The sequence below is a fragment of the Phyllostomus hastatus genome, unplaced genomic scaffold (assembly GCF_019186645.2).
Source record: "Phyllostomus hastatus isolate PE091 unplaced genomic scaffold, TTU_PhHast_1.1 phas_scaffold_501, whole genome shotgun sequence".
Classification (NCBI taxonomy): domain Eukaryota; kingdom Metazoa; phylum Chordata; class Mammalia; order Chiroptera; family Phyllostomidae; genus Phyllostomus; species Phyllostomus hastatus.
The window spans coordinates 39,094,808-39,112,753 of record NW_025334033.1 but is presented as its reverse complement, the minus strand read 5'-3'; the positions used below and the strand labels follow the sequence as shown (position 1 = coordinate 39,112,753).

At 40.6% G+C, this 17,946-nt stretch overlaps 1 pseudogene; it reads left to right on the top strand.

The window, feature by feature from the left end:
- Window positions 1–242: 242 nt before the first annotated feature.
- Window positions 243–17,946, top strand: part of LOC123807889 — a 31,134-nt pseudogene continuing 13,430 nt past the window's right edge.

Sequence of the window (17,946 nt, the reverse complement as noted above, 5' to 3'; positions counted from 1 at the left end):
CGATGAGGCCTGAGAATCTGCATTTCTTACAAGCTCCCAGGCAATGCTAACGATGCATGCTCATGGGCCACATTCATGAGTTCAGCCTGTGTTGGGACAGTGGCAGTACTTTTATGTGATTAAGAGGTTGATGTGAAAATCCTACCTATCATGAGCGTTTTGGATCCCAGTGATAAGCATTGCCCTCTTCCCACCATTCTCTCCACAAGTGAAAACATTCCTTGAAATATCAGAAGTTCACCATGGGCAGTGAATTGGTGACAATTTCAGTGTTCAGCCTGAGAGCAATGAAAGCACAGAGAGAGAGAATGACGCCAAAAAGGGAAGGGGAACGGGAGGCAACAGTTGAAGGCGAAAGTGATCCAGTAAGAGGTTAACACGATCGGTTATTTCTCCCAGGAAGATGTGAGGCCCCTACCAGAGGGGACAAGCACAGAGACACAGGCTCTGCCGTCAGGGAACTCACGGAATCCCCTCTCAAAGAACATTCACTGAGTGCCAACAGACCTGTGTGCATGTGTCAAGGACTCTGTCCATATATGCATCTCATTAAATGCTCACGACCACCTTGGAAGTAGCTCCCACCCTCAGTTTTACAGACAAACAGAACTGGGGCTCAGGGAAGCTGGTTAACTTTCCCCAATGCAATCATCAATTTGTGTGAGTAGGATTCAATCCACTATTCCCACCATAAGCTCACGTCTCTATCAACAATATTATCACACAAGCTACCAATACATTGAGGGAAAAAATAGAGGAACCCACTGGGGTTCCAGAGATTGAGAGAAAATTCTATCTATGATAAAGTTTTAAAAAATCACATGTGACTCAGAAGAGAATGAACCTCTTTGTGCTATACTCGTGGCTTTAGGTACAAGGGACAATCTCCCTGAAGACAGGGTGGAGGAGAGTCTGTACAAGTATGTAATGAAAGCCTTCCTCAGCATTGCCAGTCGGTGCATCTCTGATCTCTGTTACTAGGCTGGAATCCCTCAGAGCAGGGAATGCCTGTCTCTGAGACCAGCCTGTCCCTGCAGGAGAAACGGTGCTCAGCCCGTGTTTGATCACATCCCTTCCCACTCCAGGCCACCTGCCACCTATGCACTGTAAATTACAACAAGCATGATTACTTCAGTTTCCCCCAATTTGGGGGTCCATCTCCTCTATTTTCTAATAAACTCTTGGTTAGTCCATTAAAACATTGGTATCAATTCTATAGTCCTATTTTCTTCTCTTTCTTCTGTTTCCCCTTTTATTCACCAACACATTCTTCAGAGAGCCGTCTTTGCTCCTTGCCCTCACAGCTGAAGTACTCACCTGTTGTTTTTAAGTCTCATGGTCTGGCTTCGGTCCCCACTCCTCCCCTAAAACGGTTTCCCTCCTTGGTCACCAGAATCACTTAATTGCCTTTTCTCTCTGACTGCTTTATCTCATGCCTAATCTTTCTCAATTTTGCCCTATTTAATACTGTTGTTCACCTGCTTCACCCTGAAAGCTTCCTCTGACTTTCAAAACATAGCACCGCCTCATCTTACTTCAACCTTTCTGGTTTTCCCTTCACTTCCTTGAAGATTCTTTCTCTTCCTCTCGCGCATGAATGTGGATGGCCCCTGACTCTCATCACTGATCCCCAGATACTCCCTCCCTTGATGAGTTCTTCCTGCTGTGGCTTCAGTTATCATATTTTGGGTAGACACTTGTTGGCCCTGGACTCACATTTCCACCTGGCAGCTGGACATTTCTACTTACTATTTTATGAGTGGCAATATGTCCTCAAACCAACAAAGTCTTTTCCCTGATTTTACAATTCCTATTTATGATATCATGATATCAAAAAGTTTCCATGGTAGCCAACACGTCACAATATTTTCCCACTTATCACAGTGAATGTATGCATAGAGGGACAGAGGGTGGGGGAGTGACATGAGGTTTTATTGCTACCACCAGTAAAATATTACTTGTTAACCATTCAAGCATATATAAACTTGGCAGCTCCTACAGCAATTCCATTTAATCATCATCCCAGGTGACAAAAGCATATGCCAATGCTTCTCACACTGTCAGTGCATTGGAAGTACTTGGACATCTTGTTAAAATGCAGATTCTGAACCAGCAGTTCTGCAGGAAGAGTGGACAGGCTGAGATTTCACATCTCTAACAAGTTCCTAGGTGCCTCGGTCCGCGAGGCAGTCAACGGGGTCCGCCGATATACCTGCAACGGATGAAAAGGGATGGGACAGGAGGCGCGAAAGAATGACAGCAAGTCAAAGGATTCTGATCAAGCTGCAAGTTTTATTTTAAAATGGAGGGAGTTATATAGAGGAGGGTAGAGGAAGGCAGATAGGGGAAGTAGCTCTGGTTGGTAGCTTTGGGGCGTGCTCTTAACTAGGATAGGCTAGGGGGCGCATGATAGGCGCGTGATCAAGGCACTGATTGGTGTGCCGCCCGTGTGCTCAGGCTAGGCACCTACAATGTTTCTAATCGCAGATATCCTGTTGTGCAGGAAACTTCTGACCACAGATGTCCTGTTATGTACGCGCAATTTCCATCTCTGGCTGCATCAGCCTGCTTTAGGCTTATCCCTGCCCCCAACACCTAGGTTATAGCTATGATGCTGGTCTGTACATTGAGTAGTGAGGAGTCTTAAACATGCTTGAAAATCACTCAATATTTTCAGTGTGTTAGTTCACATACACCCTGAGGTTTATACACCAATTGACAGGTGAAAAAATTTAAAGTAGGATTCAAACACATCAAAATTTGTGAAATGGGTCTGCAAATGGGACTTTATCTCTACTAATTAGCCATGTAGTTCTTCAAATTTTGTAATTCTGGGAGCTCACAGCAATTCAGCAACAGAAAATGAGGGTAGTACCCAATTACCTGTGGTACATGAGTTTGCACACCTACACATCCTTAACTGAATCAGAAAGTCTTGGTTTTTCCCTCTGTAATTTCAAGCTGAATGTGTTCATAAGTCTTCTCTCATCAGTAAAGAAGTTGAATCTTGTGAGTCTCTGGGATCTAATAAATTGGTCTCTAAGGGCCTGTTATTACCCCAAAGACCTTGATCTAAGAAAGCAGCTCAAAAAATTCCATCTTTCCAATAAATTCCCATTGCCTAGCCATCTGCCTGCAGAAAAATAAACTAAGTTTCCATGTCCTGCATCAATCAATTTCTTCCCAACCTCTCATACTCTGGCAAGAGTTAAGGGCTGAGATGAGAAGAACATTCACAACTCTGATCATTTCCTCCATCACATCACACAAAGAACGTACTCAGCACAGCCTTTCCCAACACATGATGCAATGGAAAGGGCACCCACTCACCTTCTCATATGATTTCCACAAAATGTCAATGTCCTTTTTCCCCTCACATTGCAGCTGCCCCGTATGTGACCACTGGACTCAGCTTTTCCACAACTACACTTTTTAAATCTCTTAGTGGTGAGAGGTTAGACTCTTCTGGTTCATGTTGACTAATTTTATAAAGGCATTTTTACAAAATAGTTCTAACACACACTATATCCTGTTGCTCAGAAGGCCATATTTTAGAAGTTCTAAATATTGCTCTTTATTGGTTTGCTATGTACACTCTTCTACCTCATAGCCCAGAAGTTTAGGAAGAAATGGTGTTCTCCTCTTGTGGACATCTTTTCCTAAAACTCCACCATGGATCAGAACCATCATCTACCCACAGAGCTAGTAGGTTCTAACACACTTCCTCACCTATTTGAAGAAAACAACCATTTTCTCTTACTGTGGTAACTGCACTGCATGTTTCTTCAGAGGGCTACCTGTCTTGAATTCTTAGTTCTTGTCAGTTCATGAAGTGAAACAGGCCAAGGCAATAAAAGTAATAACCTAAAACTGGGGAGAGTAACAAGGTGGGACTCTCTTTTCACTGGGTGGCTAAGCTGGTAAGATACAAGTTGGGAGCAGCTGCTCGGCACCCACAGAGAGAACCCATCTGAGGGCAGAGCCTCCAGGGAAGAAAGAGTAGTATCAGACTTCGATAACACTATGTGAGCATCTGGTCACAAATAGCAACATACTCGTTTGTTGTTGCTGCTGTTGAAGTTCATTTGAACTGGGTTTCTGTTAGTTATAACCAAGTGTCCTAGCTAACATAGGACTTAGGAAATGATCATGATAATAATAGCTAACCGCTACACAGCACTTACTGTTGTTAATGCTTTCTATATATTAACTCATTCACTCTTCACCACCATCCTGTGCAGCAAATGTTGTTATTATCAACATTATCTTCATTTTATAAATGAGAAAACTGAGACAAAAAGCTGCCTCCCAGGCACCTAGCTAGCAAGTGATGGAATCAGGATCGAAACTTATGCCATCCACCTCCAGAGTCAGTGCTGGGAATCAGAGCTGTTCCAGGCGTGGTCCGCAGACCGGTTCCAGTCTATAAACTATTGACCGTCTGCGAGGAAAACCTGAAAGCATTGTACGTGCCTAAAAACTGTCATGGCAGGCTGACACTGCAGCAGCATCTTTTTTTTTATTTATAAAAGTATTGGTCCATGATGAATTGGAAATTTAAAAAAAAAAATCTTATCCTTCACAGAATTTAAGGAACGTTATTTAGCTTGGAGCATAAGCACAGTGGTTTAGATATAAATCACAACCTTTCTTCAAATGCTCTTAAATTTCTATGAATAATGTCAGTGTCACTTGGCAGTCACAAAGTATATTACATCTTGATCCAATTCCAATGTTTCAAAATAGAGTCCTTTGAGGTATTTTTAGTTCTCATGACTCTGGATTAGAATAGGATCCTGCATTCTCTGTGGACCTTTTTAAGATGCTAATGCTCCACAGCACTAAGGATCTTGGCAATGGTTTGTTCCCAGTGAACCTTGCCCGAAGCAGACAGAGCAACAGCAAAGAGACTCACAGTCCCAGCCAAAGAAGAAATCACAGAAGGTAAGTTTAGGAAATGAGTGATATCATAGAGTTGGGAGAGGCACTCCGAATGAAAGAGAAATCTATAACAAAGCACAGAAGCAAGCTGTGACCCTGCAAGGCTCTCCTATACATCCTCCTTTGAAAATATATGTCTAGCCTGGGCCCTGGTAGAGTCAAAGAAACAATGCCTCAGACAAAAGCTTATTCCAGCAGGTTTAAAAAAAGTCTTTCTTAAAAAAATAATAATAAGTCTTTCTCGAACAGACACCTCACAAATGGACAATAAGCCCATGGAAAAAAATATGCTTGAGATTATTAGTCATCAGGGAAATGTAAAATAAAACCACTACAAGATACCATTACACACCCACCAGAATGGCTAAAATTAAAAAGACTGACAACGACAAATGCTGACAAGGCTATGGAACAACCGGAACTGTCATACATGGCTGGCAGGAAGGAAAAAAGAGTTGGCAGTTTCTTTTAGAGTTAAAATATACCTACCCTTTGACCTAGCAACTCTACTTCTACATATTTATTTACCCAAGTGAATTGAAAACAGGTGTCCATAAGATTTACCCAAGAATTTTCATAGCCCTGAACTGGGAATGATGTAAATATTGGTTAGTAGGAGAATAAATAAACAAATTGTGACACATTTCTATGATAGAACACTACTCAGCAATAAAAATGAACAAATTACCAATGAGTCTCATAGAAATCGACACAAAGAACACATACTGTACAATACCATTTACATGAAATTCTAAGGCAAAGCAAATCAAAGGTGAAAATTATCAGAATGGTGGCTGCCTCTTGGGAGAGGGGGATGGGCAGGAAGATAACATGGGAAAGGACATGAGGGAAATTTCTGGAGAGATAGAAATATTCTATATTGTGATAAAGATGTGAGTAATAGCAGTGTATCAGGTGCAAGGTGTGGATATTAGGTAAAAGTACAGATGAAGCAAGAAGGGCAGAATATTAGTAATTGCTGAAGCTGAGTGATAGGTACATGAGAATCATAGTATTCTGTTTATTTTATATCTATTTGTAATTTTCCATAATGAAAAGCTAGAAAATAAATGCAAGTCTCCTGCTATTTAGTCAATGTAATCAGGCTTTTAATAAAGATATCTTTCTAGAAAAAGTACATTTAAGAACCAAATGCCACTGTAAAAATAAGTACCACCAACTAGATATTTCCCCGGTATGAGGCAGAACATGTCATGATTTAGAGTGCTTTTCTTTTGACATACACTGTCCATCACTGTTTTGGACATGATCAGAAAAAAAAGTTCTCACTGATTTGCATAAAATTGGTAATTGTTCCTTTCAGGACACAGCACAACTTGACTTCAGTGACAAGTTACTAGATATAAGGCTCAGGTTATGAAATAAAAAGGTTTTTACTTCATCTTATTACAGCTTATTATTTCACCACTAAATGCCAAGTAGTGGTATTTAAACCAGGCTATTTAGGGTTTCAATCAAATAAATTAAAATTTTTTCTGCATGTCACTTAGGAACCAGTAGAAAAAATTTCAAAGCCCAACAATAAGGAAAGAATGAACACACTGTCATGCAGTGGAAAGTACAGTTCATAAAGAATGATCTAGCCCTGACTGGTGTGGTCGGCATTGTCCCCCAGAGCAAAAGGCTGCCCGTTAAACCCCTGGTCAGGGCACTTGCCGGAGCTGCTGGTTCAGTCCCCGCATCAGGGCATGTGTGAGAAGCAACCAACCGATGTTTCTCTCCCTCTCTTTCTTCCTCCCTTCCACTCTGTCTAAAAATAAATAATTTTTTTTAAAGAATGACTTAAAACACAGCAAAATGGTTATACTACAACAGGTGAAAAAGAACACAAATTTATTTATGATGCCAACACTTAAATACATTTACATTTGCAGAGTAAAAAACTCAAGAAAATAATGACTGTTAACATATTGGTATATCACTAATAAGTTATTTTGTATTTTTTCTTTATACTTTTTGGAATTTTCTAGTTTTCTATTGTCACCTTTATAACAGGAAAACAAAATAAAAAAGTCACCTGTAAGTGGGCAATATGTTTTGCTACAACTCAAATTCTTACTCAGTAACAGTAGAAAAACCAACTTCATCATTTTTTATTACCTGGGTTTTCTTTTTTATGTATATTTATTTTCTCTTATTTATGTATATACATATTTATTTTTATTGTTCAATTACAGTTACTCCCATTTTCCCCCCATTACTTTTTCCTGTGCTACCCCCCGCCCACTTCCCACATTCAATCCTCCCCCCACCACTGTCTGTCTTTGTCCATGGGTCCTTTGCCCATGTTCCCTGACTTGACCCTTCCCCTTTTGTCCCCAATTATCTACCCCCCTCCCCTCTGGTTACTGTCATTTTATTCTTTATTTCAATATCTCTTGTTCTATTTTGCTCTCTTGTTTGTTTTATTGATTAGGCTCCACATATAGGTGAGATCATATGGTATTTGTCTTTCACCCCCTAGCTTATTTCACTTAGCATAATGCTTTCCAGCTCCATCCAAGCTGTTGCAAAGGGTAGGAGCTCCTCCTTTCTTCCTGTTGCATAGTATTCCATTATGTAAATGTACTGTAGTTTTTTGATCCACTCACTTACTGATGGTCATTTAGGCTGTTTCCAGGCCTTGGCTATTGTAAATAACACTTCTATGAACATGGGGGTGCATAGGTTCTTCTGAATTGGTGTTTCAGGGTTCTTTGGGGTTCCAGCAGTGGAACTACCAGGTCAAAAGGCAGTTATTATCTGCATTTTCTGAGGAAGAACAATGGTGCCTGATGAATTAGTGCTGTAACAGCTTGCCTAGTGAGGCTCCTCTTTCTCCAACTGCTTTTAAAACTAGTTCAAAAACCCACTTTGATTATTTTGGTGTGGGGGAAAAACAAGGATAGCAAGTCAACAACCATTTCTCATTCTATAGTAAATGTTCTTTTTCCCAAATTCTTTAACCATTTTACCCCTCAAGTAAGTGCCATTCCTCAACCAACGGCACTGGGGCATAGAGACCCTGGTCAACAGACTGGGTCAATCCATCTGGGCTGAGTCTCAGCGCAGGGCAGAAGAGAAGATAAATTTGACTTAGTCCTTTCTTCCACTGAGTGTGAGGGGCCTGTACGTCTGCCTGATACAGGAAGCTGACTTTCCCTACTGCATGTAGCAGAACCTCCAACCAGAGATAAACTAATACATTGCTATTGTTACCCCAGAGTACTTCATATAGAGTTGAGCTGGTAGGAATGGTATAGAGCATGTAGTTAGGCCAAACTGAGATGTGTGGTAAGTGTAAAATTCACATCAAATTTTAAAGGCCTACTACAGAAGAAAAAATAATGCAAAATACTTCATTAATAATTTTCATATTCACTGAATGCTGAAATGATGTTTTGAATATATTGGGTTAAATAAAATACATTACTAAAATTAATTTCACCTGTTTCTTTTCACTTTATAGTGTGCCTGCTAGAAAGTTTAAAATTATATGTGCCGCACATATTTTATTTCTGTTGGAGATTGCTGGTTTAGAGAACAGTTAGTGTTACTCTGGCTAGTGTGGCTCAGTTGGTTGGAGTGTCATTTGATTCCCAGTTAGGGCACATACTTAGGTTGTGGGTTCCGTCCAGGCACTGATCCCCAGTCTGGGTGCATGCAGGAGGCAACCAATTGATGCTGCTCTCTCGCATCAATGTTTCTCTCTTTCACTCTCTCCCTCTCTCTCTAAAAGCAATGAAAAAAAAAATCCTCGGTTGAAGATTAAAAAAATAATAACCAGCGTTCATTAAATAAGTGACTACTCAGCCTGGAGCAACTTACCTAGAAATGTCTACGTGAGAAGTGGCCTTATGCTAAATGAACCACTCTATCTCAGCACATCTTTCCGTTTGGGGTTCCTTCATGACCCCACACTTTATTTTCTCTGCCCTTGGAGATTTCATACATATGGCATGTCTCTCCCCTTGGCTGTCCCATGGGCTGCCCATTGTTATTCCTGCTCTGCGGTTCTTGCAGGAATGACTGTGTCGTCACTGCGGCTCCTGAAGCGCCTGTTGGAGCAGTGAAGCCAGGAAACCACGGACTGCAAGAGGGAGTACATGGACTTAATGAAGGAGGCAGCTGCTTTGTGCCCCCGAAATCAGGTATGTTTCTCTCAGCTGGCACTCTGGGGACTGTTCAGAGACTTTTGACAGAAGGAAAAATCCCTAGTCAAAAGACACAAATAGCAAACTCGCAGGTTCCGAGATAATGAGGCTGAAGAGGTTATCTAAAGAATAGAGCCCCTGATCCCACCTGGATGAGTGCAGCCCATGGTGAGGCCACTAAGCCTTCCCCTCTGGCTAAATAGCTAATTATTTCTGATAATGGTGGTCTCTACTAACTCCTCTCCTGCCCTACAGCAGAGCACATCTATCAAGTGAGGAGGGTAGTAATTACTGGTGATACTTGCAAACACTCATTATCTAAGCTCCTGGGTCCTTAAGAGACAGATATTACATACTCGGGGATCAACTCGTGACAATGCCAAAAGGAAGCTGCAGCCATTTGAAAAGCAACATGTGGTGACTGTGGATTTCTAAAAGCAAATTCAAAGAGTATTCTATTCAAACTAAGTCTCTAATATTTTGCACTTATATGTCTTCTGACATCTGAGAATTGTTTCTTGCCTTCCTTTCTCTCCCCATTAGCTGAGACCTCTGCCTCCAAACATGCTAATAACTTTCTGCCTCTGAATCCCCTTCCAGACCCCAATTTCTCATAGACACAGGCTGTGCTATCTGCTACATTCCCTACAGCTCCTTGCACATTGGCAGGGACAGAGAACGTACATGATTCATACAGATAGACTGGTTACTTTTTGTCTTCAGCTGTATTGGGTGCCTTCTCTCAATAACAGATTATCCTCAAACATTTTGCTAGACCAAAATTTGATGACCCAAACAGATCATCAGTTAAGATTAATAACATGAAACTTAAAGGTCACTTGTAAACACTCTATGAATAATATACTGTGCTACCATGAACAGTTGAGACTTCTTGGTCTCAAGAAAGATTTTCAATGTTATTGAGGTTTTAATATAGAATTTATTTTAGGCTAAGAATATATTACAGGGGGAAATTGCAGAGAATGTGAATTCAACTGTGAAATCACCTTGTTGGTCATTGCAAGACTCTCAGAACACTCTCCTTTTTCTTTATGAAAGAAAGTTTATAGAGTCATGATAGACAGAATGGTGAAGCCCTTCCTTTTTAAGACACATCTGGGGTTTAATTTTGAAGAGAGAACACCATATTTCAAAAGACAGATCCTGTTGGAAAGTCACCAACTGGCCACAGACAAAAATGTCTGAGAGGGTTTGGTATTTCTCGCTCCAGCTGGGAATTTTGTTGTTTTGCTTTTTACGTTCTCTGACTGTACTTCTCATAAAATAAAATCCCAAATTCTACTCCTGGGTAATATGAAAAAGAGAGTCCTTTGATCTTCAAAGTTTTCTTGACTTTTAAGGAGGAAAAAAACAAGAAAATTTCAAAATAGTGAACTCCCATACCTATATGAGGGGGGACCCCCCCCCAAAACCGGAATTATCTTCTGGAGGGTGGGCCCCTTGTAGTACAGGCTTCCCCTGCTAGGTCAGTGTTCAAGGAACCCATCTGTGTCAGTGTACCAGCTGGCATTGTTGTGAGAGGCTGCATTTCTCTTCAGTGATTTTTTTTTAAGACTCTTTCAGTGTGTTTGTCCATTTCGGGATGGGTGATTTACAAGCATACCTGCCCACACTGTGCTGAGTGTTCAGCAGTTTTAGACTGAAAACTGTATGACCCTCCCCTGCCCCTGCCCCACCACCCTTATTCACCTGATCTCTCCCCAAGCAACCTTTTTATTGTTTCCCTGGATGAAAAATGTCCTCAGAGGGGAATGTTTTGCTGATGTGGAAGAGGTGAAACAAAAACCGACAGAAACACTAAATGGCATCAAAATTGACTAGTTCAAGAACTGTTCTCAGCAGTGCAAAAAATCTCAATAAGTATATTGTATCAAATGGAGAGTACTTTGCAGGTGACTAAAGTTTAAACATGTAAGAATAAATATATAATTTTTAATAAATAAATTCCTTGTTTTGCCCCCCTTATATAGCTTATGCTTTTTTAAACATTATTCCAAGAAACAGCAGTTAACAAAAAATACAGAGAAAATTTATAGGAGTAAAATTTTTAAAATCTAGACACATAAAACTCTGAATATATCATATGGAAAAACGCTTTCACAGGGGCATGTTAAGAGGGCATCACTCTCAGTACGACTGCGAAGTCCACTCGATCGCTGGGCAGAAGGCTGACTTCAGGCCATTGATTTTGGGGGGGGGTTCTTTTTCTTTCTTTCTTTTTTTTTTTTTTGCCTTAACTCACAGTCAAAAACACCTTATTTGTCAAAGCTTTAAAAGTATATTTATCTTTTGAAGTGAAGGCCCACACAGACACACACACACAAAAATACAAAGTTCTGCACATTATCAAAAGAACAGTGGCATCTTTATTGCCAAGGCCTTGATGTTTAATAACACACATCCCATCTGCATCTTCAAACCTACATGCATTAAAAAATTCCAAGAAACCTCATCATAAAGCTTCTATTACTACAGGCTTCCCATTACAAACAGAGCTGCACTTTGTAGTATTATAGCACTTTTCATGCAAGAGTAGAAAAACTCTTTCATGATTTCTTTGTTTTCCTCCAGACACCCATGGAGGAAGGTCAATAGTACATACATTTTATTGAAATTCTTGTCTAGGAAAACATAAAACAAACAGAAGAGAGCGGTACTATTAGTTTCTTGAGGTTATACATTACTTTCTCAAGTTATTGAAACTTTTTAAAAACATGTTGATTGATTGAAAATATAAAATTCTGACTCCCTCTTAACACTATTACCAGTGAAATATTTCTTATCCCCTCCACTACCATCCTGTCTCCAGCTAAAAGACACTCCTCACCCCACACATTGGACTCTACCCCACAGCCATTGAAAATATAAAATAGAAATATCCAAATACTTCTCTTATAGGACCATGAAACCTCAGCTTATCCAAAGCATGGGTGCCTTCGGGCAACTTGAAAGGCATGAGACAGCTAGCTGCCTGGACCACAAAGGGGTCCCCAAATAAGAGTAACGACAAAATGTTATTCCAGCTAAATACCCAGATAGGCATTTGTTCTTAATGTATGAATCATTGTTGAAAAGAAAAGAAAGGAGAGAAGAGGAGGAGAGGGGAAGGAGAGGAAAGAGGAAAAGGTATAAAGGAAACCCCTCTCCCAATATTAATAAGTGTTTAGCAACAATTTAGCAGATGAGACACATTTGGTCATTACTAATCCTTAAAAAGATCAGGCTTATTTAACTCCATGGTTAGTTATTTAAAGCAAAATTTGTATGCCTAGGAACAAATCCTTTTCCACTTCAACTTCTCTATTTGTGAGCTTGTTGAGCAATTACTCCGTAATTTGCCAAGCAAAATAATTCTATCACCTGCCAAGAACAGACCCAAAAGGAAACAAATAATGTGTGTGTGTGCGTATACACACACATATGATAGATGGATGGATAGATAGATAGATAGAAAGATAGACAGATAGATATACATCTCATCCTTTTAAAAATTTTCTGGGTAAAATTTATAAACAGTTGGTATTTCTGAAGATACACCACTTCATCTTTGCAAAATAACTGTCCATTGATCCAGATGGGTATTTGTGGTTATTGTATTAATAAAATACAGAAAAGAAAAATCTTTAAGTTACATTAGTTTTTTTCAGAAAACACACTCATATATGTGTACATCATCCTCACTGCTCTTTCTTCCAACTGCTACAAACTGGGTCGGGGAGGACTCTCAGCCCGACCTTAGACAGGATGATTAAAATAGGGTTTGGTGGGGGCAGTGAAGAACAGTAAGGTCTGAAGGTCCAAGTGGAGGGGTTCATTGGGCGCTAAGGCAAGGCACTGCTGCACTTCGATGTCCTCAATTCCTTCCTCTAAAAATAATGACTAAAAATTCATCATGGCCCTGGCTGGTGTGTCTCAGTGGACTGAGTGCCAGCCTGTGAACCAAAAGGTCACCAGTTCGATTCCCAGTCAGGGCACATGCCGAGGTTGTGGGCCAGGTCCCCAGTTGGGGGTGTGTGAGAGACAACCGATCCATGTATCTCTTGTACATCAATGTTTCTCTCCTTCCTCCCTTCCTCTCTCTCTAAAAATAAATAAAATCTTTTTAAAAATTTCAACATGATCTGCTTGATTTAAAGCAAGAATAACTTAATTTAATACATTATGGGGGAATATCTGGGGAGAGGGACAGGTAGAATGAGAGGGAAAACAGCAATGTGGACCACAAACATGCTTTCAGGAAGAAGCTGGTGGTCTGCAGCTCACATTTTGAGAAACATGGTCAACAGTGACTATTTTCTTTAGCTTAGTTAACCTCTATATTTACTTTTTATCATTGCTTCCTGAAAAACAAAGTTTTGTCAATAAAGATGTTCCACACATGAATAAAGAAAAAAAAATATCGTCAAATGCCTTCTGAAATTTGCAAATAAACTTTCCTGCTGTTCTCTACCATGCGGTTACTTCACCCTTTTAGTCAACAGATATAAGCCCCAAACAGGCATCACGCTAGGCAGTGGGGACTTGCAGGTGAAAGGGCAGACCCCCAGGGACCTGCGGTCTAACAAGAAGAGATAAATAAGTAAATAAGTAACTTAAACACAATGGGGTGAATATAACATCCTTAAGCAGAGCTACATTTAGCTTCCACATACTAACTGCTGAGTGAAGTCAAGATGACAGCTGGGCCAGGGCTCCATCTGCTCTGAGAGGGTGGACAATCAGGACGCTCTCACTGTCCCTGCAGAGACCATGACCCCTTTTCCTAGTGGAAGCTGAGAAAATACGTCATGGCAGCCTTGATTTCTCAGGCTAGAAATTTTAATCCAAAAGCTATAAAACGTGACAAATGCTACATGGTTGAGTAAAAGCCTAAAAGACTACCTCGGTGTCTCCTGCCCTCGGTCTCAGAGGTGTGGTGATCCTCTTCTCTGTGCAGTTACTTTTCCCATGTAACAGGTCTTTCCTATGCTTACCCTTCAATCGTGGTACCTACTCAAAACAAGGTGTTTCTGTAAGGTACCAGTAACTCAAGGCTTGACAGGGCGGGGGGGGGGGGGAGAGGATATTCTTTTAATGTAACAAGAGAAAGTGCTAGCAGAAAATAAATATTTGCAATCCAATTACTTAAATCCTCTACCCTAAGCTTATCATCAAACAGAATATTTCCCACCCTACCTCTGCATTTAGGACTCAAAGCCCCCACCTCATTCCTACTCCCACCCCCAGGAAAGTAGAGAATTACAAATAACCCTCCCCTCCCCAGAAGTTAGACACTAAATTAGACAGGAAGAGGTGGGTGGAAAGGTGGAATAAGGGGACAGAGCTCTGAGGAGCTGTAAGGCAAGGAAGAGAGATTATAAAGGAGAGGGAGTAAAAGAGAGCCATAGTTATTTGTGTGGTTGAGCACATGATGTGTCCCAAGTACTTACAACTATGAATTTTCCAATTTCCAGCACCCTGAAGACTTAGAAGGAAATAGAATATAGCACTTGGACCTGACACAGTCAATTAAAAATGTTTCTGATTCCATGTGTGTGCTTGACTAGCTAACTGCAGAGTCTTTGTTATTAACCATAATACCTCTTCCTTCCACAATAAGGCACATTAATTGGATATTTTAGCAATGACATCTAAGAGTCTTTGGCCTCTTCTTTAATCCAAGGGAATTTTGAAATAACATACTTCCTCTTCATGTGCTATTATTCCAGCATCTACCATATGATCTATGGAGAAGACATCCAAACTCATAATTCCCAAATTAAAAAATCCTGGGCTTAGTCTGAGACTTTAAAGACTATCAAACAGAGCTCCTGAAGGCATCTGGAGAAAATCAGATATTGGAAGAGGGCCACTAGCAACCTCTTGAGCTTCATCATGAAGACTAAGCTATTGTTCTTAAAATGACCTACTAAGTCAATCCCTAGAATCTAAATTTCCACCTTAGGAAATTATATTGCCTTAGTCAAGGACTCTTGTTGTGAAAGCTGTGAAAACGCCTATGCTCATGATCAATTTCTGAGGGAACCATGACTAAGGCAGGTCAAGTCTAGTTTATATGACTCCCGTCTCCATACTCTTTGCAAATACCCAACAGAAGGACAATATCTCCCCTAGTCCTCACAATTGTGAGTGGCTGGAGGAGAAACCTTCGTGCTCCTCCTTAATGCCCCTTCCCTCCCCAACTCAATCCTTCCTTTACTCTGTATCTGAACAGAGGCACAGAACCAGAAATAAGTCCATCTTTCCTCATTTAGTATGGAAACCACCTCCTTGTCCTACTTCCTTCTACTTTTGCTTTCTCTAGTTTTTATCCATCCTGTCTCCAGTTACACAATTCTATACCAGATACATAATGTGCTCAGTCATTAGCACTGATGGAAAGACCCTGGTGGTTGACTTCCTTAAACAGGAAAGTCCTAGATATTCCATCTTCACCCAGACACTAGGTTTTAGTCAACTCTTCACAGTAGGGCAAGGGCAAAAAAATAAGGATATAAAAGGTGTCATGGAGCAGAAGGAAAAATTGGGGTGTTAGTTGAGGTTCTTTGTGTTGCAAGTAATAAGAAAACCTAACCCAAACTGGCTTAAGCAGAAGAGAAGAAAAGGGGTACTTTATGGACTTGCAACACTGCTGAGTCCGTGTTGGGTCTTGCCTGCTGGAGGAGCTTGGTTCAGGCACAAACAGTGTTTCTGGGCTATTCCTTCCAGCTCTTCTTCCTCTAGATGAGCTCCAATCTTTGATTCTACAGGGTGGTTTCTAGCAACTTCAGGATCATATCTTCACAATCCTTAGTTCAACAAAAGATGAATCTGTTTCTTCAGTGGATCAAACAGCAGTGCCATATTGAACTTCATTTGACTTTGGTCCACTTTTGATCACATGCTCAAGCCTGAGCAATGGCTGTGGCCAAGGGAATGAACTGCTCAGACTGGTTCCACCTAAGTCATCTGCTCCACTCCCTCAGGTCCAGGGATGAAGTCAGCCTCACATGAAGCCCACGGACTGAGAATGGGAAAGGGGTGCCATGAAAGTAAAAATGTGTCCTCAAGAAGGTATGCAAGTGCTGAATGGCAGAGTTAATGAGCATTCATTTTGCTACCCCAGCTCAGCCGGGATGATCAAGAAATGCTAGACAGAAGAGACTGGTAAAACTTTGAGACTAAGTTGTGAAGGATAAGTAGACGTTTGATAGGCCAAAGAAGGCTGGGATGAGAGTAGAGAGGCCTTCCAAATCGAAGAGGACACCACACACACATGCGGTAGACAGGCAAAAACTCTGATCCTTTCCAGCAAAATTGAAGAAGCTCTGTATGAATGTGCCTGGGAGAGGTTGCAGTAACTGAGGCTATAAAGTAGGTTGACCCACACTACATGTGGGGCTTTATATGACAAACACGAGAATTTAGATTTTTATTCTTCATGAATAGATGGGGAGCACTGAGGTAGACATATATAGCCAAGATTTGATCTCTTGAGCAGCAATGGAGTAGTCAGTGGGTGCAACAAGGCCATGAGAATGGAGTGGAATCTCAGTCAAGAATATTTTACATAACCTGAACCAATGTCATTGGCCATGGAGATTAGGAGGTAAGGCTAAGAAAAAAGAAGGATACTCCGCCATTTGCAACAACATGGGTGGACCTTGAGGGTATTATACTAAGCAAAATAGGAGAGACAGAAAAACAGATATTGTAGATCTCATTTTTATGTGGAATCTAAAAAAATTTCATAGAAATCAAGAACAGGTTGGTGCTTACAAGGCAAGGGGTAGGGAGCTGGGGAAATGGGGGGATGTGATCAAAAGATACAAACTTCCAGTTATTAGATAAAGAAGTTCTGGGGATCTAATGTACATAATGGTGACTATAGTTAACAATATTATATTGTACATTTGAAAGTTGCTAAGAGAGTAGATTTTAAAAGTTTCGTAATAAGTTTAAAAATGTGTAACTGTGAGGTGACGATGTTAACTTATTGTAGTGATCATTTTACAATAGATACAAATATCAAATCATTACGTTGTACACCTCAATCGAAGACAATGTTATATGTCAATTCTATGTCAATAAAACCGAAGGGAAAAGAGGTGGAGCTAGACTCCACAAACATCTAGGTGGCAGAAACGCTGGGCCTGAGGGCTGACTGACTGTGGAGAATGCAGGAGACACAGGGTTCCTGCTCAGGTCTCCAGCTTGGAGGACTGTACAAAATGGAATGCAGATTCACTAAAATACTGAATCCACGAACACTGGACATTCCATTAACATTAAGCCTTGGATCTAACTTTCCAACTCTTGTCTTTTTAAAGAAAAATATGTGCGGGTGATTTTAGTTACCTTTCAATATTTATAGTGAATTTCACATGACTAACCACTTCATTTACAAATGCATCCTGCAGCCCCCACCTCACCCACCCACCCACAGTGCATCTGTTCTATGTGGGTTATTTATGACACAGCTGTTTTAGCAGTTGGGATCCTCATGCTGCTTTGTCACAACACAAAACAAACGAATCCTCTCCACCATCTTGGCCCCACTTGATTTCCAGCTCAAGAAAGTGGCACATTAGGAAAAGGCTTCATCGTCCATTTGTGTCCACAAATAACATAGCTAAGGTCATTCTTGAAGCAATGAAATTCTCATGGTGACATTTTATCTCTGAAAAGTGATTTTTTTAATGGTGACAGAGTCCATCTGAAACAACCCTGGTATTCATGTGTTTTTGTGTTTGTGAAAGATATCCCTGCAGGATATCCTCTTTAAGCTTTGCAGCTGTTGATAATGGGCCTCTGCCCAAGCGTGGATTTATTGTACAAACACATTTATCAT